Below are 18040 nucleotides of genomic sequence, written 5' to 3'. Positions count from 1 at the left end.
TTTTTTTTTTTTTTTTTTTTAGTGGTTTGGAAATTTTTTTTTTTTTTTTTTTTTTTTTTTTTTTTTTTGCCATTTGTATGTCTTTTGAGAAATGTCTATTCAAATATTTTCTCTATTTTTTAACTGGATTATTAGATTGTTTCCTATGGCGTTGTTTGAAATCCTTATATATTTCGGTTATTAATGTCTTGTCAGATGGGTAGTTTGCAAATATCTACTCTCATTCTGTGGGTTGTCTTTTCATTTTGTTGATTGTTTCCTTTGCCATATAGGAGCTTTTAACTTGATGTGACCCCATTTGTCCATTTTGTTTTGGTTGCTTGTGCTTGTAGGGTAATACTCAAGAAATCTTTGCCCAGTTCAATGTTTTGGAGAGTTTTCCTAATGTTTTCTGGTAGTGGTTTCAGAGTTTGAGGTCTTAGACTTAAGTCTTTAATCCATTTTGACTTCATATGTGGCAAGAGATGGGGTCTAGTTTCCTTCTTTTGCGTACGGCTATCCAGTTTTCCCTGTACAATTTACTGAAAAGACTATATTTTCCTCAGTATATGTTCCTGGCACCTTTGTCAAAAATGAGTTCACTGTGGGTGTGTGGATTTGTTTCTGGGTTCTCTATTCTGTTCCACTGGTCTGTGTGTCTCATTTTGTGCCAGTGCCATGCTGCTTTGGTTACTACAGCTATGCAACATAATTTGAAATCAGGTAATGTGAGTTCTCCAGTTTTGTTCTTTTTGCTTTGGATAGCTTTGGCTATTCTGAGACTTGAGTTCTCCAGTTTTGTTCTTTTTGCTTTGGATAGCTTTGGCTATTCTGAGACTTTTGTGGTTCCATACAAATTAAAGGATTTTTTTTTTTCTATTTCTGTGAAGAATGCCATTTGTACTTTGATAGAGATTACATTAAATTCACAGATTGCCTTGGGAAATATGGACATTTTAATTTATTCTTCCAATCCATGGACACAGAATATCTTTCCGTTTTTTGGTGTCCACTTCAATTTATTTCATTAGTGTTTTATAGTTTTTATTGTACAGCTCTTTCACTTGTTTGGTTAGGTTAATTCCTAAATATTTAGTTTTATTGGTACCTATTGTAAATGGTATTACTTTCTTGTTTTCTTTTTCAGATTGTTCATTTAGCATATAGAAATGCTACTGACTTTTGTATGTTGATTTTGTATCCTGCAACTTTACTGAATTTTGAAATCAGTTCTAAGTTGTTTCAGTAGAATCTTTAGGATTTTTCCAAATATAAGATAAAATCATCTGAAAAAAAAAAATTGACTTCTCCCTTTCCAGTTGGGATGCCTTTTACTCTTTTTCTTGTTTGACTACTCTAGCCAGGGCTTCCAGTACTATGATGAATAACAGTAATGACAGTGGCGTCCCTGTTGTGTTCCAGATGTAAGAATATAGGCTTTCAGTTTTTTCCCATTCAGTATGATATTAGCTGAGGGTCTGTCATATTTAACTTTTATTATGTTGAAGTATGTTCCTACTATACCGTTTTTAAAGGGTTTTTATGATGAAGAAGTGGTGAATTTTATTAAATGCTTTTTCAACATCTATTGAAATGATCAAATGGTTTTTGTCCTCCTTTGGTCAATATTTTGTATCACATTAATTCACTTGCAAGTGTTAACCATCCTTGCATCCCAAGGATTAATCTCACTTGGTCATGATGAACAATTATTTAATATATTGCTGAATTTAGTTTGCTAATATTTTGTTTAGGATTTCTGCATCAATATTTAACAGAGATATTGGCTTGCAGTTTTTTTTTTTTTTTTTTTTTTGGTATCTTTGGGTAATACTGGCTTCATAGAATGAGTTAGGAAGTATTCCATTCTCTTCTATTAATTGGAATAGTTTGAGAAGGATTGGTATTAGTTCTGATTTAAATGTTTTGTGAAATTCAGCAGTGAAGCCATCAGGTTCCCAGGCTTTTCTTCACTGAGAGACTTTTTCCTACAGCTTTAATCTCCTTACTTCTTATTCATCTGTTCAGGCTTTAAGTTTCTTCATGATTCCATCTTGGTAGGTTGCATGTATCTAAAAATTTGTCAATTTCTTCTACATTTTCTGATTTATAGCCAAAGAGTTGCTCCTAGTAGCCACTAGGAGATACCAGATGTAGTACAGGTACTAGATGAGATACCAGATGTAGTGTCTCCTTTTTCATTTCTGATTTTATTTGGATCATCTCTTTTTTCTAAGCCTGGAAAATATTTGTCTATTTTGTTTACCTTTTCAAAAACTCAACTTTTTTGTTTCACCGATCTTTGGTATTGTTTTCTTCATTTCAGTTTCAGTGATTTCTGCTCTGATCTTTATTACTTATTTTCTTTTACTAATTTTGAGTTTGGTTTGCTCCTCCTTTTCTAGTTATTTAAGATGCGTGGTTGTTCATCTGAAATTTTTCTTTTTTGATGTAGGCACTTACAGCTATCAACCACACTCTTAGTACTGCCTTTGCTGTATCACATAGGTTTTGGTATGCTGTGTTTCCATTATGTTTCAATTTCTTTCTGAAATTTCTTCATTGACACACTGATCATTGAGGAGCATAGTGTTTCCTTTTCATGTATTTGTGTAGTTTCCAAAATTCCCCTTGTTATTAATTTATAATTTTATTCCATTTTGGTCAGAGAAGATGCTTCATATTATTTAAATTGTTAAAAATGTTTTCAAACTTGTTTTGTAATTTTACATGTGGTCTATCCTTGAGAATGATCCATGTGCTGAGGAGAACAATGTGAATTCTGTAACCTTTGAATAAAATGTTATGTAAATATCTATTAGATTCATTTGCTTTATAGTGTAGATTAACTCCAGTGTTGATTTGTTGATTTCTATGTGGAAGATCTGTCCAGTACTGAAGGTGGGCTGTTGACATCTTCAGTTACTATTTTACTGGAGTATCTCTCTCTCTTCTCTTCTCTTCTCTTCTCTTCTCTTCTCTTCTCTTCTTCTCTCTCTCTCTCTCTCTCTCTCTCTCTCTCTCTCTCTCTCTCTCTCGCTATAATATTTGCTTTATATACCTGGGTGCTCCAGTGCTGGGTACATATATATTTAAAACTGTTATATCCTTTTGCTTAATTGACTCCTTTTTCATCATATGATGACCTTCTTTGTCTCTTCTTAGAATTTTTGTCTTGAAATCCATTTTGTTTAAGCATAGCTACTCCTGCTCCTTTTTGGTTTCCATTGGCATGGAGCATCTTTCTCCATCCCTTTTTCTTCCGTCTATGTGTGACTTTATAGGTGAAGTGTTGTTTCTTATAGGCAACAGATCAAGGGGCCTTTTTAAAAATACATTCAGCCAGTTTATAGCTTTTGATTGGAGAGTTTAGTCCATTTACATTAAATGTCATTACTGATAGTAAGGGCTTACTCTGGCCTTGTGTGTGTGTGTGTGTGTGTGTGTGTGTGTGTGTGTATGTGTGGTTGTTTTGTAGTCTCCTCTTCCTTTCTTCCCTTCCTTTTAGTGAAGATGATTTTCTCTGGTGATATGATTTGTTTTCTTAATTTTCATTTTTTGTGTGTTCATTGTATGTTTTTTGATTAGAGTTACCATGAGGTTTGCACTATCTTAGAACCCATTATTTTAAGCAACTTAAAATTGTTTGCTCAAATAAACAATCAAGGAAAACTTTAATTTCATCCCCATAGTTTTTAGCTTGTTGTTATTATTTATATTTTATTGTATTATGTCTTGAAAACTTCTTGTAGTCATTATTTTTGATTGGTTCATTGTTTATTCTTTCTCCTTAGGATAAGAGTTTACATACCAAAGTTACAGTGTTACAATACTCTGTATTTTTCTGTGTACTTACTATTACCAGAGAGTTCTGTACATTCAGTTGATTTCTTATTGCTCATAAAGGTCATTTTCTTTCCAACTGAAGTACTCCCTTTAGCATTTCTTATAGTCAGGTCCTGTGTTGATAAAATCCCATAGTTTTTGTTTGTCTGAGAAAGCATTTATTACTCCTTCATGTCTGAAGGATAATTTTGTTGAATGTACTATTCTAGCGTAAAAGTTGATTTCCTTCAGCACTTTAAATATGCCATGCCACACTCTACTGGCCTGTAAAAGTTTCCAGTGAAAAATCTGCTGCCAGACATACTAGAGCTCCATTATACGTTATTTGTTTATTCTCTCTTGCTGCTTTTAGGATCCTTTCTTTATCCTTGACCTTTGGGGGCTGGATTATTAAATGCCTTGAGGTGTAGTCTTTTTTGGATTAAATTTGCTTAGTGTTCTACAAACTTTTTGGACTTGGATGTTGATACCTTTCTCTAGGTTTGAGAATTTCTGTTATTATTCCTTTGAATAAACTTTCTATCCCTATCTCTCTATCTCCTCTTTAAGGCCAATAATTCTTAGGTTTGCCCCTTTGAGGCTATTTTCTAAATCCTGTAGGCATACTTCATTGTTTTTTACTCTTGTCTCCTTTATGTATAGCCCGTTTTCAAGCTCAGTAATTCTTTTTTTCTGCTTTGTCAGTTCTGCCATTAAAAGGCTCTGATGCATTCTTCAGTATGCCAATTGCGCTTTTCAATTCCAGAGTTTCTGCTTGATTCGTTTTAACTATTTCAATCTCTTTGTTACATTTACCTGATAGAATTCTGAATTCCTTCTCTGAATTGAGTTTCCTCAAAACAGCCATTCTGAATTCCCTGTCTGAAAGGTCACATATCTCTGTATCTCCAGAATTGGTCTCTGGTGTCTTATTTAGTTCATTTGGTGAGGTCATGTTTTCCTGGGTTATCTTGATACTTGCAGATGTTTGTCTGTGTCTGGGCATCGAAGAGTTAGGTATTTACTTTAGTCCCTGCAGTCTGGGCTTTGATGCATCCATCCTTCTTGGGGAGGCTTTGCAAATATTTGAAAGAAACTTGGATGTTGTAATCTAAGCTGGATTTTCTTTAGAGACCCCAAGATCAGTAATGCTGTGGTTCTTTCAGACTCATAAAGGTATAGTCTTGATAGTTTTGGACAAGATCTAGAATTCTCTGAACTACAAGGCAGAGATTCTTGTTCTCATTCTTTAGCTTCTCCCAAACAAATGAAGTTTTTCTCTCTATTCTGAGACAACTAGAGCTGGGGCCACCATCCCTAGGACTGTGCTGGGTCAGACCTGAAGCCAGCACAGCATTAAGTCTTGCCCAAGGCCTGGCTACCACCTAGGTTCGCTCAGAGCCCGAGGGTTCTACAATCAGGAAGTGGCAAGGTGAGCCAGGCCTATGTCCTTCCCTTCAGGGCAGTGAGTTCCCTTAGGCCCCAGGCAGGTCCGGAGGTGCTATCCACGAGCTGGAGACTAGAGTTAAAAACCTTAGACATCTACCTGGTGTTCCATTATACTATGGCTGAGCTGGAACTCAAACTACAAGGTACAATCTTTCCCACTCTTCCCTCCCCTTTCCAAAGGCAGAGGAGCCTCACCCAGTGGCCACTCCATCTCAGGTCTACGTGAAGTACTGCAGACCTACAGAAAGTAGTCAGACTACTGCTGATGTTCCCTTAAGGCCAAAAGGCTCTTCCATTAGCTTGCGGTGTAGGCTGCCTGGGCTGGGACTCACCCTTCAGGAAAATGAACTCCTCTGGCTCAGGACTGTTCCAGGAATGTCATCCAAGAGCGAAGTCCTAGAATTGGGAATCCTAGGGGTCTACTTGGTGCTCTACCCCACTGAGACCAAGCTGATATTTAAGGTGCCGGACAAAGTCCCCTTTACTTTTCCCTCTACTGTTCTCTAGCAGGAGTCTCATCCTTTAGCCACCACAGCTGGGACTGTGCTGAGCCTCATCTGAAGCCAGCAAGTCTCAGAGGCTCACCCAAGGCCCTTGATATAGTACCTGGGTATTGCTGCTGCTTATTCAGGGCCCAAGGGCTCTTGAGTTGACAGGGAATGAATCCTGTCAGGACTGGGTCCTTCCTTTCAAGGCAGCAGGTTCCCTTCTGCCTAAGATGTGTCTAGAAATGTCACCCAGGAGCTAGGGCCTGGAAAGGAGGCCTTGTGACTCTCAACAATGCTCTATCCTGCTGTGGCTGAGCTAGTATCCAAGATGCAAGACAAAGTCCTCCCTACTGTTACGTCTCCTCTCCTTAAGCGGAAGGAAGGGGTCTCTTTTGGAGCTGGGAGATGTACAACCTGGGGCTGGGGATGGGTGATGCCACACTACCTCAGCCATCCTAGCTAGTGTCTCAGTAGGTTGCCCGCCATTCCACTGGTTTTTGGCCTGGTTCTGTGCTAGGACTCGCCTAGGTGTTGCAGTCCTTGTGGCCTAGCCTTCTGCATTCATTTTGGGCCCCAGAGCACTTTAGCCCATCGTGGTAAGGCTTGGGGGAACTCAAGTTCTTACTGACTGCTAGGATCAGTGATTCCCCTCTGGCTAAGGCTGATTTAAATGCTCACTCAGTGGGCAGGTGTCAGGTAAGTTTGGTCTGGTTTTGCTTTCTGGTATAACAAGGGCAGCACTGAGTTCAATGCCTCCCAATTGCTGGCTCTTTTCCCCAGGGCAGAGAGACACTCTTTGGATGGGGAGAGGTGGTATCAGAGATTCAAGAGTGTTTTGCCTACCTCTTCAGTGTCTCTATCAGCAATATAAAGTAAAAATCAAGTACTTTGCTCACTTGTTTCTTTTATAAAGAAATAGACAGTTTTTATAAAGCTGCTTTTTCTGTGTAGATAGTTGTTAAACTGGTGTCCAGGCAGGAAGGATGGTCAGTGAAGCCTTCTATTACTATTCCACCATCTTGCTACACTTCTTCAAATAAAAAGTTTTTTTGTTCATTTATTGTTATTCTGACCAGGATTACCCCAAAATGGTCAATTTTTGTTATTACCCCCAGAGACAGACATGCTGAATTATATTTATCAGAAGCAAATGTTGTCAGTCACCAAAATTTCAAGCCTTAGAGACATGTTTGGTTTCATATCCTATTTCCAGTCACCAGGTTCAGTCTTCCCCTCAAAATGTTTATCTGTCCTTTCTTCACTATTTCAACTGCCATCATGTCGGGTACGCTGCCCTCTTCATGCATATCAAGTATTCCAGCAACTTCTAGAGAGTATTCTTATGTTTAGACTTTTTCTTGCTTCTGTGCATCACATTTAAGGCTGTCCAGTTAATCTTCCATAAAAAATATTTAGCTCTTGTCCCTTTTGTGCCAGTGGAGCCTCTGGTGGCATTCTGTTTGTGATAATATTAAATCCAAATTTGTCTCTTTGACTTCAATGTTCTCATAATTGGCTCATGTATATTAATTCCATCTCTGTTTTACAATACTGTCCCAAAAAACATTTTGATTTGTCAAACTGATATCCACCAAACACTGTGCTCATTTCCATCTCTGTGTTTTCAACTGCCTCAACATGTTGTACTCTGTAATATTTCACTCGGTCTCAAATTGGAACAATTTATAAATTTGACATATTTCTGTAGTTCATTGTAATGTCTTTGAAAACAATGAGAAAGTTTCATTCATACTTGTAACTTCTGTAGAAGCTACCATGTTTTCATGTATATAGTAAATACTAATGTCATGTATATAGGAAATACTGCAGTTTCCCGGACATGCCATGCTTTGCTTTCCAAGCTTGGAATGATTTCTCTTCATCCTTCTCCTCTGTTTAATAAACCTACTTCTCCTTCTTCGTGATTCAGTTTAAGTATCATCATCTCTAGGAGCCTTTCCTGAAATGTTTCAGGCCTTCCACGTCACAATGTGGGTAGATCTAGTACTCCTCAAATGTGCTCATAGAATACCTTATATTTTATCACTCTCAAAGCACTCTGTAGCTCAAAATTATGATTATCAGTTTACTTGTCCATCTTACCAACTTGACATCCCTTTGAAACCACAGACTATATTTATGACACAGCATAGTCTTTATAACTAGAATACAACCCTATAGTATCTGGTACAGACTACAGATGCACAGTTCATCGTAATGAACATGTGAATTTGTTTCCCCAATTCAAAGAAAACCTACTTAAGAGTAGAGACTATGTATTACATTTCTTGTGTCTCCCAGAGCAACTTACTCTATGGGTACACACCAGATTACAGCTTCTCACAACTGTCTTAGTTTATGGCTCTCTTGTGTTTCAGCAATTTTTTTCATGCTCCTACTAGGCCAAAAGAAATACCTAGTTGTTCCACAGATTAATTAGGTAGGTGATAACTTAGCCATTTGAAAAGATAATATATAAAAATTGAGAGGAAACTATTTTTATTTCATCCTTAACTATAGTTCCTTACTCATGAGAATTTTGTACATAGTATGCACTGCAACACTTTTTAACCCTTGGAATAAGATGGGATAATAATACTCTGGTGTTCTGTTCCACATTGGTTTTGCATAGTACTTGCTTTTATCTCAGCAGCATCCAAAATGCCAGCTTCACAAAGATATAATAAAAGAGAAAGAAACGTAACATAAACAAATATTGACAAGCTGGTAGTTCATCTGGTTTCAAGAGCTCAAGTATTGCTGCATTACCTTCTGGTTAAAAAACAAAAACAAAAACAAAAAACCTTCAGCATCCTTATGAATTCTTTGCAGCACCCCCCTCTTGATACACAGTTTGGAAAACTACAGCATTTGGTAATCATCGGTGCCCCTCTGTTTAGCTGCTGCTTATTATGCATGGCACTATGCTAGGTGTGAAAATTACATCAGTAAATAACATGGTAATAATAATAGTAGCAGTAGTATCAACAACAGTGGCCATCCTAGCAAGAACAACACATACTATGTTCCAGGCACTGTGTTAAGTAAATGAAATGAATTTATGCTGCCTTATTAGCAATTTAGTGGTACTGAAGATTCTGTGACCCAACAAAGATGTGTGTGAAAGACATAGAGCTAAATGAAATAAATATAAAAAGTATTAAAATAAAAATATAAAAGTCATGCTTTACATTTTGGGTTAAAATTTAACAAAATGGTCAGGTATATTATCATTTGATCCTCAGGATGATTTTGAGAGGCATGTATATCCTGAAATTTAGAATACTTAGGCTACTTAACCAAATTTATAAGCTTATAAAACAACAATATAAGTATTTTAAATGTATTGTAAAAGGATTTTACAGTAATTATTTCAGAAACAAATAACTTTTTACAATTAAATTATAAAATGATCAATTTGTGAAATATTAGTAATTGGGTACAAATCTGTGAAGTAGGAATTTGCCCTGCACCTATAATACAGGAATAGAAATGATATCCATAGTGTAGAAAGAACAGTAGAGATTATATTCTTTAATACACACATTCTTCAACCTTCCACCCAATCCATCTTTTTAATACTGGATATAACGATGCACATTTTGCTAGATCAATTGTGATTTCATAATTTCAGCTTGTACAGTCATAAACCATATGATGATATTTTTGTCAATGAGGGACTGTGTATGCAACACTGGTCTCTTAAGATTATAATAGGTATTTTTACTGTTGTCTTTTTTTGTTTAGATACGCACTTACCATTGTGTTACAACTGCCTATAGTACTCAGTACAGTAACATGCTGTATTGGTTTGTAGCCTAGGAGCAACAGACTATACCTAAATAACCTAAGTGTGTGGTAGGTTATATCACCTAGGTTTCTAGAAGTATACTCCATGAGATCTGCATTACAAAATCTCCCAGTGATGCATTTCTCAGAATGTATCCCCATGGTTAAGAGACAAAAGACAGCAGTGAGGTAAAAATTTTCACCTACTTCCTCTAATTTGTCCCTCTTCAGCTAAGTTAAAAAATATATATATACACACACATATATCTATAGATATATATAATATAATANCTAAACACTTCAACTCCTTCAACAGTATGTGACAAGGTTTCCTGCTTTATCACAATACCACCTAATATTTGCATGCTATTTATGGTTTCTAAGCTTTTTCACTAATCTATTATCTTTCTTTTTTGACTTGTTTCTAAGGGCCTCACAACAACTAGGCAAAGCAGGTATTATTAATTCCATTTAGAGACCTGAAAGTGGAGCCTCATACATTTTTAAAACTTGGCCAAAATTACATGAGTCACAAGCTAGGACTCAAATCTAACCCTCTTTACCCCTTAGCACATTTATTTGACAATCGGTTAAAATTCCTTTAATCACAAGTAACAGAAAATTCAGCACAAATTGACTTGAAGGGAAAAAAAAGAAAGTTACAGTCTCATAAGAGAACATAAAAGAACTTTAGTGTGGGCTCCATCTAGCATGCAAACAATGTGATCGGGATACCAATTTCTTCAGTTCTGTTCTGCCAATGATGTTGTTTCTATTTTCTCAAAAGCTCTACATATATGGTCCCAAGACAATTACTAACAGCTTTAAAGATTTTCTCATTTTCTTACTGTGAAAAACAGAGTTTAATATACCTGAGGAGGCAAGTCCTCAAATTGCGTCTGAAGAGCTTGGCTCAAATTATGTATGCATCCTTGGAACATGGGGATGGAAAACAATTATTAGCCTAGATCAACAAGTACCTATATGTAAATCAGAAAGTAGGTTAAATTTCCTCTAAACCACATCGCTAAAAAATAAACTATCACATTGGGAACAGAGGAATAGATGCTGAGGAGGTACAAATCAATGTCTAAGACATTCTCATTCTGATTTGGAAATGTCTCTTTGAAAACATGGTATCTTTTGAATGTATATGAATGGTATAATTAAATGTAATGCTTCTATTTGACCAGTGAAAGAGAGTGTACTACTTTACTATGACCTAAAAATTCTACTTGTATTCATGCAGCCATTCATCACTGTAGCGCAAATACACACTAGTTGTTCAAAGTAAACATTTTTCTGAAGCTGAAAGTAATTATCCTTGACCTCTCATTTTCCAAGTTTTTCATTGAGTAACAATAATAAGAATCAGTTCAGTTTGGCATCCAACTGACAGTGTGATGAATACTTCTTCAAAAACGGGATAATAACATCCAAAGCACTATTTTAAATAACTCTAATCTTGGTAAAATGTTCCAATTAAAAGCTACCAAAACTCTAAGAGCCAAATTGTGTTGTTGGAGACCCAGTTGATTTTTTAAAGATTAGTATGTCTCCTTAAAATATAATAAATACACAGTATATATACTTTTGTATGTGTATATATAGTATGTGTATATATAGTATGTGCATATATACTTTTATACATAAAGTATACATACATAAAGTACATACATTCATACATATAAAAGTATATATGCATGCAAATATGTGAAGAATGTGGCTTTATCTTTCTTTCTTTTCAAGGCTAAACGCTTCACCTCCTTTAACAGTATGTGACAAGGTTTCCTGCTTTGTCAAAATACCACCTAATATTTGCATATTATTTATGGTTTCTAAGCTTTTTCACTAATCTATTATCTTTCTTTTTTGACTTGTTTCTAAGGGCCTCACAACAACTAGGCAAAGCAGGTATTATTAATCCCATTTAGAGATCTGAAAGTGCTGGTCCTATCTATTACATCTATTGCAGTTTGTTAAGATTCAGCTCCTCCTTTCAAGGTAATCTATTGGAGAAGACATAGGTCTTTTTATAATAATATGGCTGAGCAGTAGTATAGTTATATACTGAATGCTCAAGAGGAGCTCTTGATTTAATCTGCAAGGAGGAAATAAAAATTTTATGGAGGGTAAAAAATGGTGAATTATGAAATAAGAGTGGGTTTTGCCAGGCAGGAAGCAATGGGATTCTAGGCTGATGGTGCAGTATGAACCAAGACCCAAGACCATAAAATAGCACACTATACGTACCAGCCATTTGCTTCTAAAAGCAGGAAATGTGAAACAGAGCAGCAGAAGATGAGTTAGACAGGTAAAGACCAGATCAATGAAAGATGTATGTTTTATGCTAAGTCGTTTGAACTTTTATCTTACAGGCTACAGGGAGGCACTGAAGAATTTCAAGTGGGAGAATGACATCCATTTTTTGCATCCATTTGTGAAAAGACACAAAACTGGAGGTAAAGAATTCTATATAGGAGGTCAAGGTAAGCAATAAAAATATTAACTGAGACAAAGATAACAGGTTTGAAGTAAGTGTATATGTTTAAGGATTATTTTTCAGGTAAAATAGAAAGGTTCTGATAATTAAAAAGATGTGAGGTGGGTGGATTACAAGGTCAGTAGTTGAGACCAGTCTAGCCAATATCGTGAAACCCCATCTCTACTAAAAATACAAAAATTAGCCAGGCATGGCGGCATGCGCCTGTAGTTGTAGCTATTCCGGAGGCTGAGGCAGAAGAATCACTTGAAGCCAGGAGGGGGAGGTTGCGGTGAGCTAAGATGGTACCACTGCACTCCAGCCTGGGTGACAGAGTGAGACTCCATCTCAAAAAATAAAAAATAAAAAAAAAATAAAATAAAAAAGATATGCAAATGAGGACAAAAGGGAAAATCTAGGATGAATTCTCATTCTTTGGACCGGAGAACTTGGCAGATGTTGTGTTACAGACATCTCACTGAATGACTATAACTGAAGAAAAATAGAAGGAAGAAAGGACTTGGATGAAAAGGTATCATTTCTCTATAGATATGATACATTTGATAATTTAAAATGTCATTATGATTTTATTACCAACTAGGTTACTATCAAAATATTGTAAATAAGAACTTTTTTTTTTGAGACGGAGTCTTGCTCTGTCGCCCAGGCTGGAGTGCAGTGGCCGGATCTCAGCTCACTGCAAGCTCCGCCTCCAGGGTTCACGCCATTCTCCTGCCTCAGCCTCCCAAGTAGCTGGGACTACAGGCGCCTGCCACCTCGCCCGGCTAGTTTTTTGTATTTTTTAGTAGAGACGGGGTTTCACTGTGTTAGCTAGGATGGTCTCGATCTCCTGACCTCGTGATCCGCCCGTCTCGGCCTCCCAAAGTGCTGGGATTACAGGCTTGAGCCACCGCGCCCGGCCATAAATAAGAACTTAAAAATGAATGAATGAATCAAAACTAAAGAAGTCAGCACAGAAAAACTTCAGGGTTGTGAAACTAGCCTGCTAAGCTAAAATAGAAATGTTATTTCCTTTTTTAAAAGAGGGGTCAGGTGGCAGTACTAAATTTCTTAAGGAAAATTTAACCACTGATTGTAATGTCTGTGGCTTCTGGGGAAAACATAACCCCAAATTACAGTGGCTGTGGTTATAAACTATTATGAAGAGCTTCCAACGTCAGATATCGTTTCAGGGTCTGTATGCACTGGAGTTCTTTTACAGGACTTTGCTAGAACAGCAAAATTAATGACTATCCTCTTTTTGCCTACTTTGGTGTCAATAACAAACGTCCTTTCCGTTACTTAATAAAGACTTTTAAGTGACTCAGAATTAATTTAATATGAAAATCAATAAGCCAAGGTCATAAATTTCCTTTTAGTATCTCAGAAAAAATGTACAATCTACAATCAATGCTAAGAAATTAGTCTTAACTTGCAATCAAGGCCAAAGGAAAACATCTCTCAAATAAATTCTGAGAATTATCTACCACAATCCTTAGGTACTCGGTTTTCTGCCACAGTTTAACATCTCCTCAGTAAATCCAGTACTAGCAGAGAGGAAATCTAGAGGTAAATTCTAAAGCAGAAGCTGATTTTTCCCTTTTCATTTCTCAGAAATAATTTAGGTGGCTTAAGTTACACAATGTTTTTGTGTTGCCATACTAGATCATTTCCTAATTTCTACTGTGACTTAGTAGACAAAGAAATATATTAATTGCTGTTAATTATGGTTTTAGTTTTCTTTAAAAGAACATTCAAGTGCTGTCAAGTGACCTACACCTTAGAATTTAAAATGGTTTCCAAGCTTTTAAAAGTCAGTCCCTTCAGTTAATACTCAGAACAGTTTGTAGGTCCCTGGAGAGGGCCTCTTCAGGCTCCATGTATCCCAACTAGCTGCCAGACAAAATGAGCACTGGCCTCTGCATCTAGGCAGGGGCTCAGTAGAAAGTGGCAGAAGCTGCTGTTCATAGTGGTGACCTGAGCTTCCTAGAAAGTCTGGATGAATGCCTGGCTACTCAATCATGGGTTACAGTGTGACACAGACAGCACCAGTAAGTTTAACACTTTCATTATTTCATCTGAAGTACAACTGTTACATGTGAAACTATTTACAGTATTACACAGTTAATCTAAAGTGGCCATATTCTTTCTAGGTAGAAGATGGACACAATCCATAAAAGAATGTCATAAAACCCTATCCAGAAAATATTTCCTTTTTATTTATTTGGTTTTAAATAAAAACTATATGCTTATTAATTGAAAATTTCTATTTCCAGCCCTGACAACTCCCCTGAATTCCATTTCTATATTTCTAACTGCCTACTCAACATTTCCTCTAGGCTCATGAATAGGCATCACACATTTAATACACACAAATTAGATTTTTTTTTTTTTTTTTTTTTTTTTTTTTTTGAGATGGAGTCTCACTCTGTCGCCCAGGCTGGAGTGCAATGGCTGGATCTCAGCTCACTGCAAGCTCTGCCTCCCGGGTTTACGCTATTCTCCTGCCTCAGCCTCTGGAGTAGCTGGGACTACAGGCGCTGGACACCCCGCCCGGCTAGTTTTTTTGTATTTTTTAGTAGAGACAGGGTTTCACCGTGTTAGCCAGGATGGTCTCGATCTCCTGACCTCGTGATCCGCCCGTCTCAGCCTCCCAAAGTGCTGGGATTACAGGCTTGAGCCACTGCACCCGGCCACAAATTAGATTTTTTAATCCCATGAAACTTAACCTTTTCTCACCTCAGTAAATGAAATTACATCCAAAATCACCATCCATCCAGTTATTCTGAAAGTCATTTGTTTTTTAAAATCAGCTCTATTAAGGTATTACTTACATATAATTTTCATGAATATTAAGTGTGTAATTTGGTAAGTTTTGCCAAATAGAAGCGCTATCACAATCAAGATAAAAAACATTATCATTGCCCTCGAAAAATTCCCCTGCCCCCAGATATTGTAACTAGTTATGTGTCTTCTCTCATATCACTTTTGTCTTCTCTAGAATCTCATATAAATTGAATTATATGAAATGAAAATTTACTGGGTTTGGCTTCTTTCCTAACTATATTGTCTAAAGAAATCCCCTACAACCATTATCAGCTAAATATATGACCCCGAATTTTTTCTTCCTAGCCCACAGCACCACACAGCATTATCTTGCGTATCATAGCTCTTTTCCAACTTGAATGTTAGCTCTATGAAAGCACAGGGGCCTTGTCTATCTTGCTTAATGTTGTGTGTCAGAAATGTCTAACAGTGCCAATACATGGCAGAGGCACCATAAATGTTACAGAATGGATGAATATATAAAAGTAACACCTTCTTAAAGTTTTGCCTATAGAACTTACCTGCTAATTTCCTAGGATCATTTCAAATATTAAATGATAAATGACATCAATCTGTACTTTATACTAAGATGAGAACACAGGGAGATAGAATCGAGTAGTGGCAAATTACAAGGCCTCAGGAGTTACGCTGCCTGAACTTGAATACTGTCTGCTGACTCTTCTAAAAAGTCACATGGCCTAAAACAAGTTACATAATCTCTGTAATCTTTAGTCTCCCCATCTGTATCAATGGGGATAATAATAGCACCTACTTCATAAGGTGGTTGTGAGGAATTAAGATGAAACATCTAAAAAAATCAGAAAAGTGCTCAGCACTTAGAATTGAATTAATAAGTCAATATTGTTAATTATTGCCATCTCCACCACTACCAGTTCTGCTATTATCTTACTGCTACTATTTTCTGCAGGCAAAGCTACAAAAAAACAAAACAAAATAAATAAAATACCTTTTAGCTAAACTAGCTCAATATATTTGCTTAGAATAAAGGCAACTTAATGAAACTTGAATATGGGGAACTATTATTGTTTCCCTTATTATTATCAGATAATGATCTGTCAGCTTTTGTAATGCCCTTTATTTGAGGGATTTTCCTAAAAGAAGTAACAAGGACATTAATTATAAATGTGAAACTCATTAAAATCCTCCAGGATATGCACAGAATGAAGAGGCAGTATTTCAGATTCCTATCACTAGCAGCCCAGGGGTAAAGTCCATTTATAAATTATATTTCTAGTCTTGCAACAAAACTAATTTTGGGCAATTAATTAAACTCATGGGACTTTATACAAACCAATCTGTAGTAATATATTAGTTTTTCCAATTGGCTTTTCCTAGGAAACTAATATGATTAATTAATAAATGCCATCTATAAACTTATTTGAAAATTTTGGACAAATACAATTAAGTCATTAAAAGCATCTTCTGGGAAGTGTACCCTTCAAGGATATTTACTGCATGTTTCCTACATGCTTATTTTTCTTGTAGCTGGTATCTTACAACTAGCATAATTTTCATTTTGTTTAATGATTATAATCAGATAATTATTAATTTACTTTTTCCTTTACCTTGGGAATTTAGAAAAATGTTAAAATACCAGATGATGTCAACAAGAGGTGAAACAGGAAAACCCTGGATCCTTTGTCCTTCCATGGACACACTCAATTAACAACGATGCATGCACAAATACCCTTTGTGGAAAATTCAGACACAAATTGAGAGAGTCCTTCAACCTGGGCAACCATGAAACCAACTACACTGAAACTGGTAGGAAAACTCAAGACCTAACTCTCACCACAATCCCTATACCCAATACAGTGCCATATGATCCAAAGGAAATCCACAGCTCTCAACTTCTCTGGTGGGGAGAAAGTTGGATTACATGTCCAATCAACCTTCCTAGAAACTGCCCAGGTTACCCACTTCTGTCTTACCTATCTCAGAGCAGTAACAGGACCTGGCATACTACTGATGCCTGGGGCCAGTGAGAACAAAAATGGTGGATTAAATTAACAAGTAAACAGTTGCTATAGCCCACCCGCCTGCTCAGTCCAAGAAAGAGGGCAAAAAACCTCAGATTGCAGCTTCTCCCTGGGGAGGGAAAGAGTTGGACTACATGTCCAAAGTTCTAATCTTTCCAGGGGCTCCTGGGAGACTGGCTTCTGTCTCACCTATCTGCGAGCAGTGGAACACCATGTACATTAGACAGCTATGGGGTACCAACAACAAACACAGCAGTATGGATTAGCATAAACATTTGAGAGGCCCACAAAATCTCTGATTAGGTTGATTGGTGTGGTTCTTCACCAGTACAAGGCCAGTCAATGAAGACTGTGAGAGGTAGCTGTTATTTCTAATGGATAGAAACCAACATACNCCAATTTAAGGGATGAATGGCCCACATCAATGTGAGGTTACAGGAATGTTTGGAGTCATAAAACAAATTTAAATAAACTCTCCCAAATAAGAACTTAGCCAATGAACTTGACCTTACTGGCATGAAATTCCAACCAACTGAAGTGACAGACAAACACTTTATATGCGATAGGTACTCAATATACATTTATTGATAGGTTACAGTAAGAATTAAAAGGTAATACTGCTTTAGTGAAAAAAATGCAAGAAAAAAAAAGATCTGCTACTGTAGTACTGTTATCTTACCATAGATGCTACCTACAGATCTGTTTAATTTTTGTAATAAATGGGTAACTGTGTGTTCCTGAGAGTAAACAAGTGACATCTTTAAAAAATGTAACTTTTATCTGGGGTATTAAAAACTGTGAGCTTTTTAAGGCTTCATTAAGATTAATGAGTCATAAAAAAAATATGGGTTGATCTGAAAGGTTAGTCATTTTAGCTGCAATTATAATGTGAATGAACAATTGTAGTATATTTAACAGTTTGAACATGAGAAACCGAGTTCTTTTGCTTTTGATACTTAAGGGAAGATTTATTTAAGTACTTCTGCCTATATATATATATATAAAGACTAATTATAAAATAGGACTGTGCAAATTTAATCACAGAAAAACAAACTAAGTGTTTTTAATTGTTCAGATAAACAATCAAAAGTTATTTTGCATGTAGGCCACACCTGTTGATCGTTATGTATCTTTATGAGACTATAGAGAATATTTGTGAGGTTTTATTAATTATTGTTACCAACTATAGGTATAGAGATTTA

At 36.4% G+C, this 18040-nt stretch overlaps 1 protein-coding gene across 1 annotated transcript in view; it reads right to left on the bottom strand.

The window, feature by feature from the left end:
• The window catches only part of LOC108531943 (coiled-coil domain-containing protein 91), a 192911-nt gene that overhangs the window by 76119 nt on the left and 98752 nt on the right, over window positions 1-18040 (bottom strand). The gene's annotated exons all lie outside the window — the stretch shown is intronic.

Source organism: Rhinopithecus bieti, unplaced genomic scaffold (genome assembly GCF_001698545.2).
Source record: "Rhinopithecus bieti isolate Rb0 unplaced genomic scaffold, ASM169854v2 scaffold_7884, whole genome shotgun sequence".
NCBI lineage: Eukaryota > Metazoa > Chordata > Mammalia > Primates > Cercopithecidae > Rhinopithecus > Rhinopithecus bieti.
Note: the sequence above shows the minus strand (reverse complement) of the source record. Positions and strands in the feature narration are given on the sequence as shown.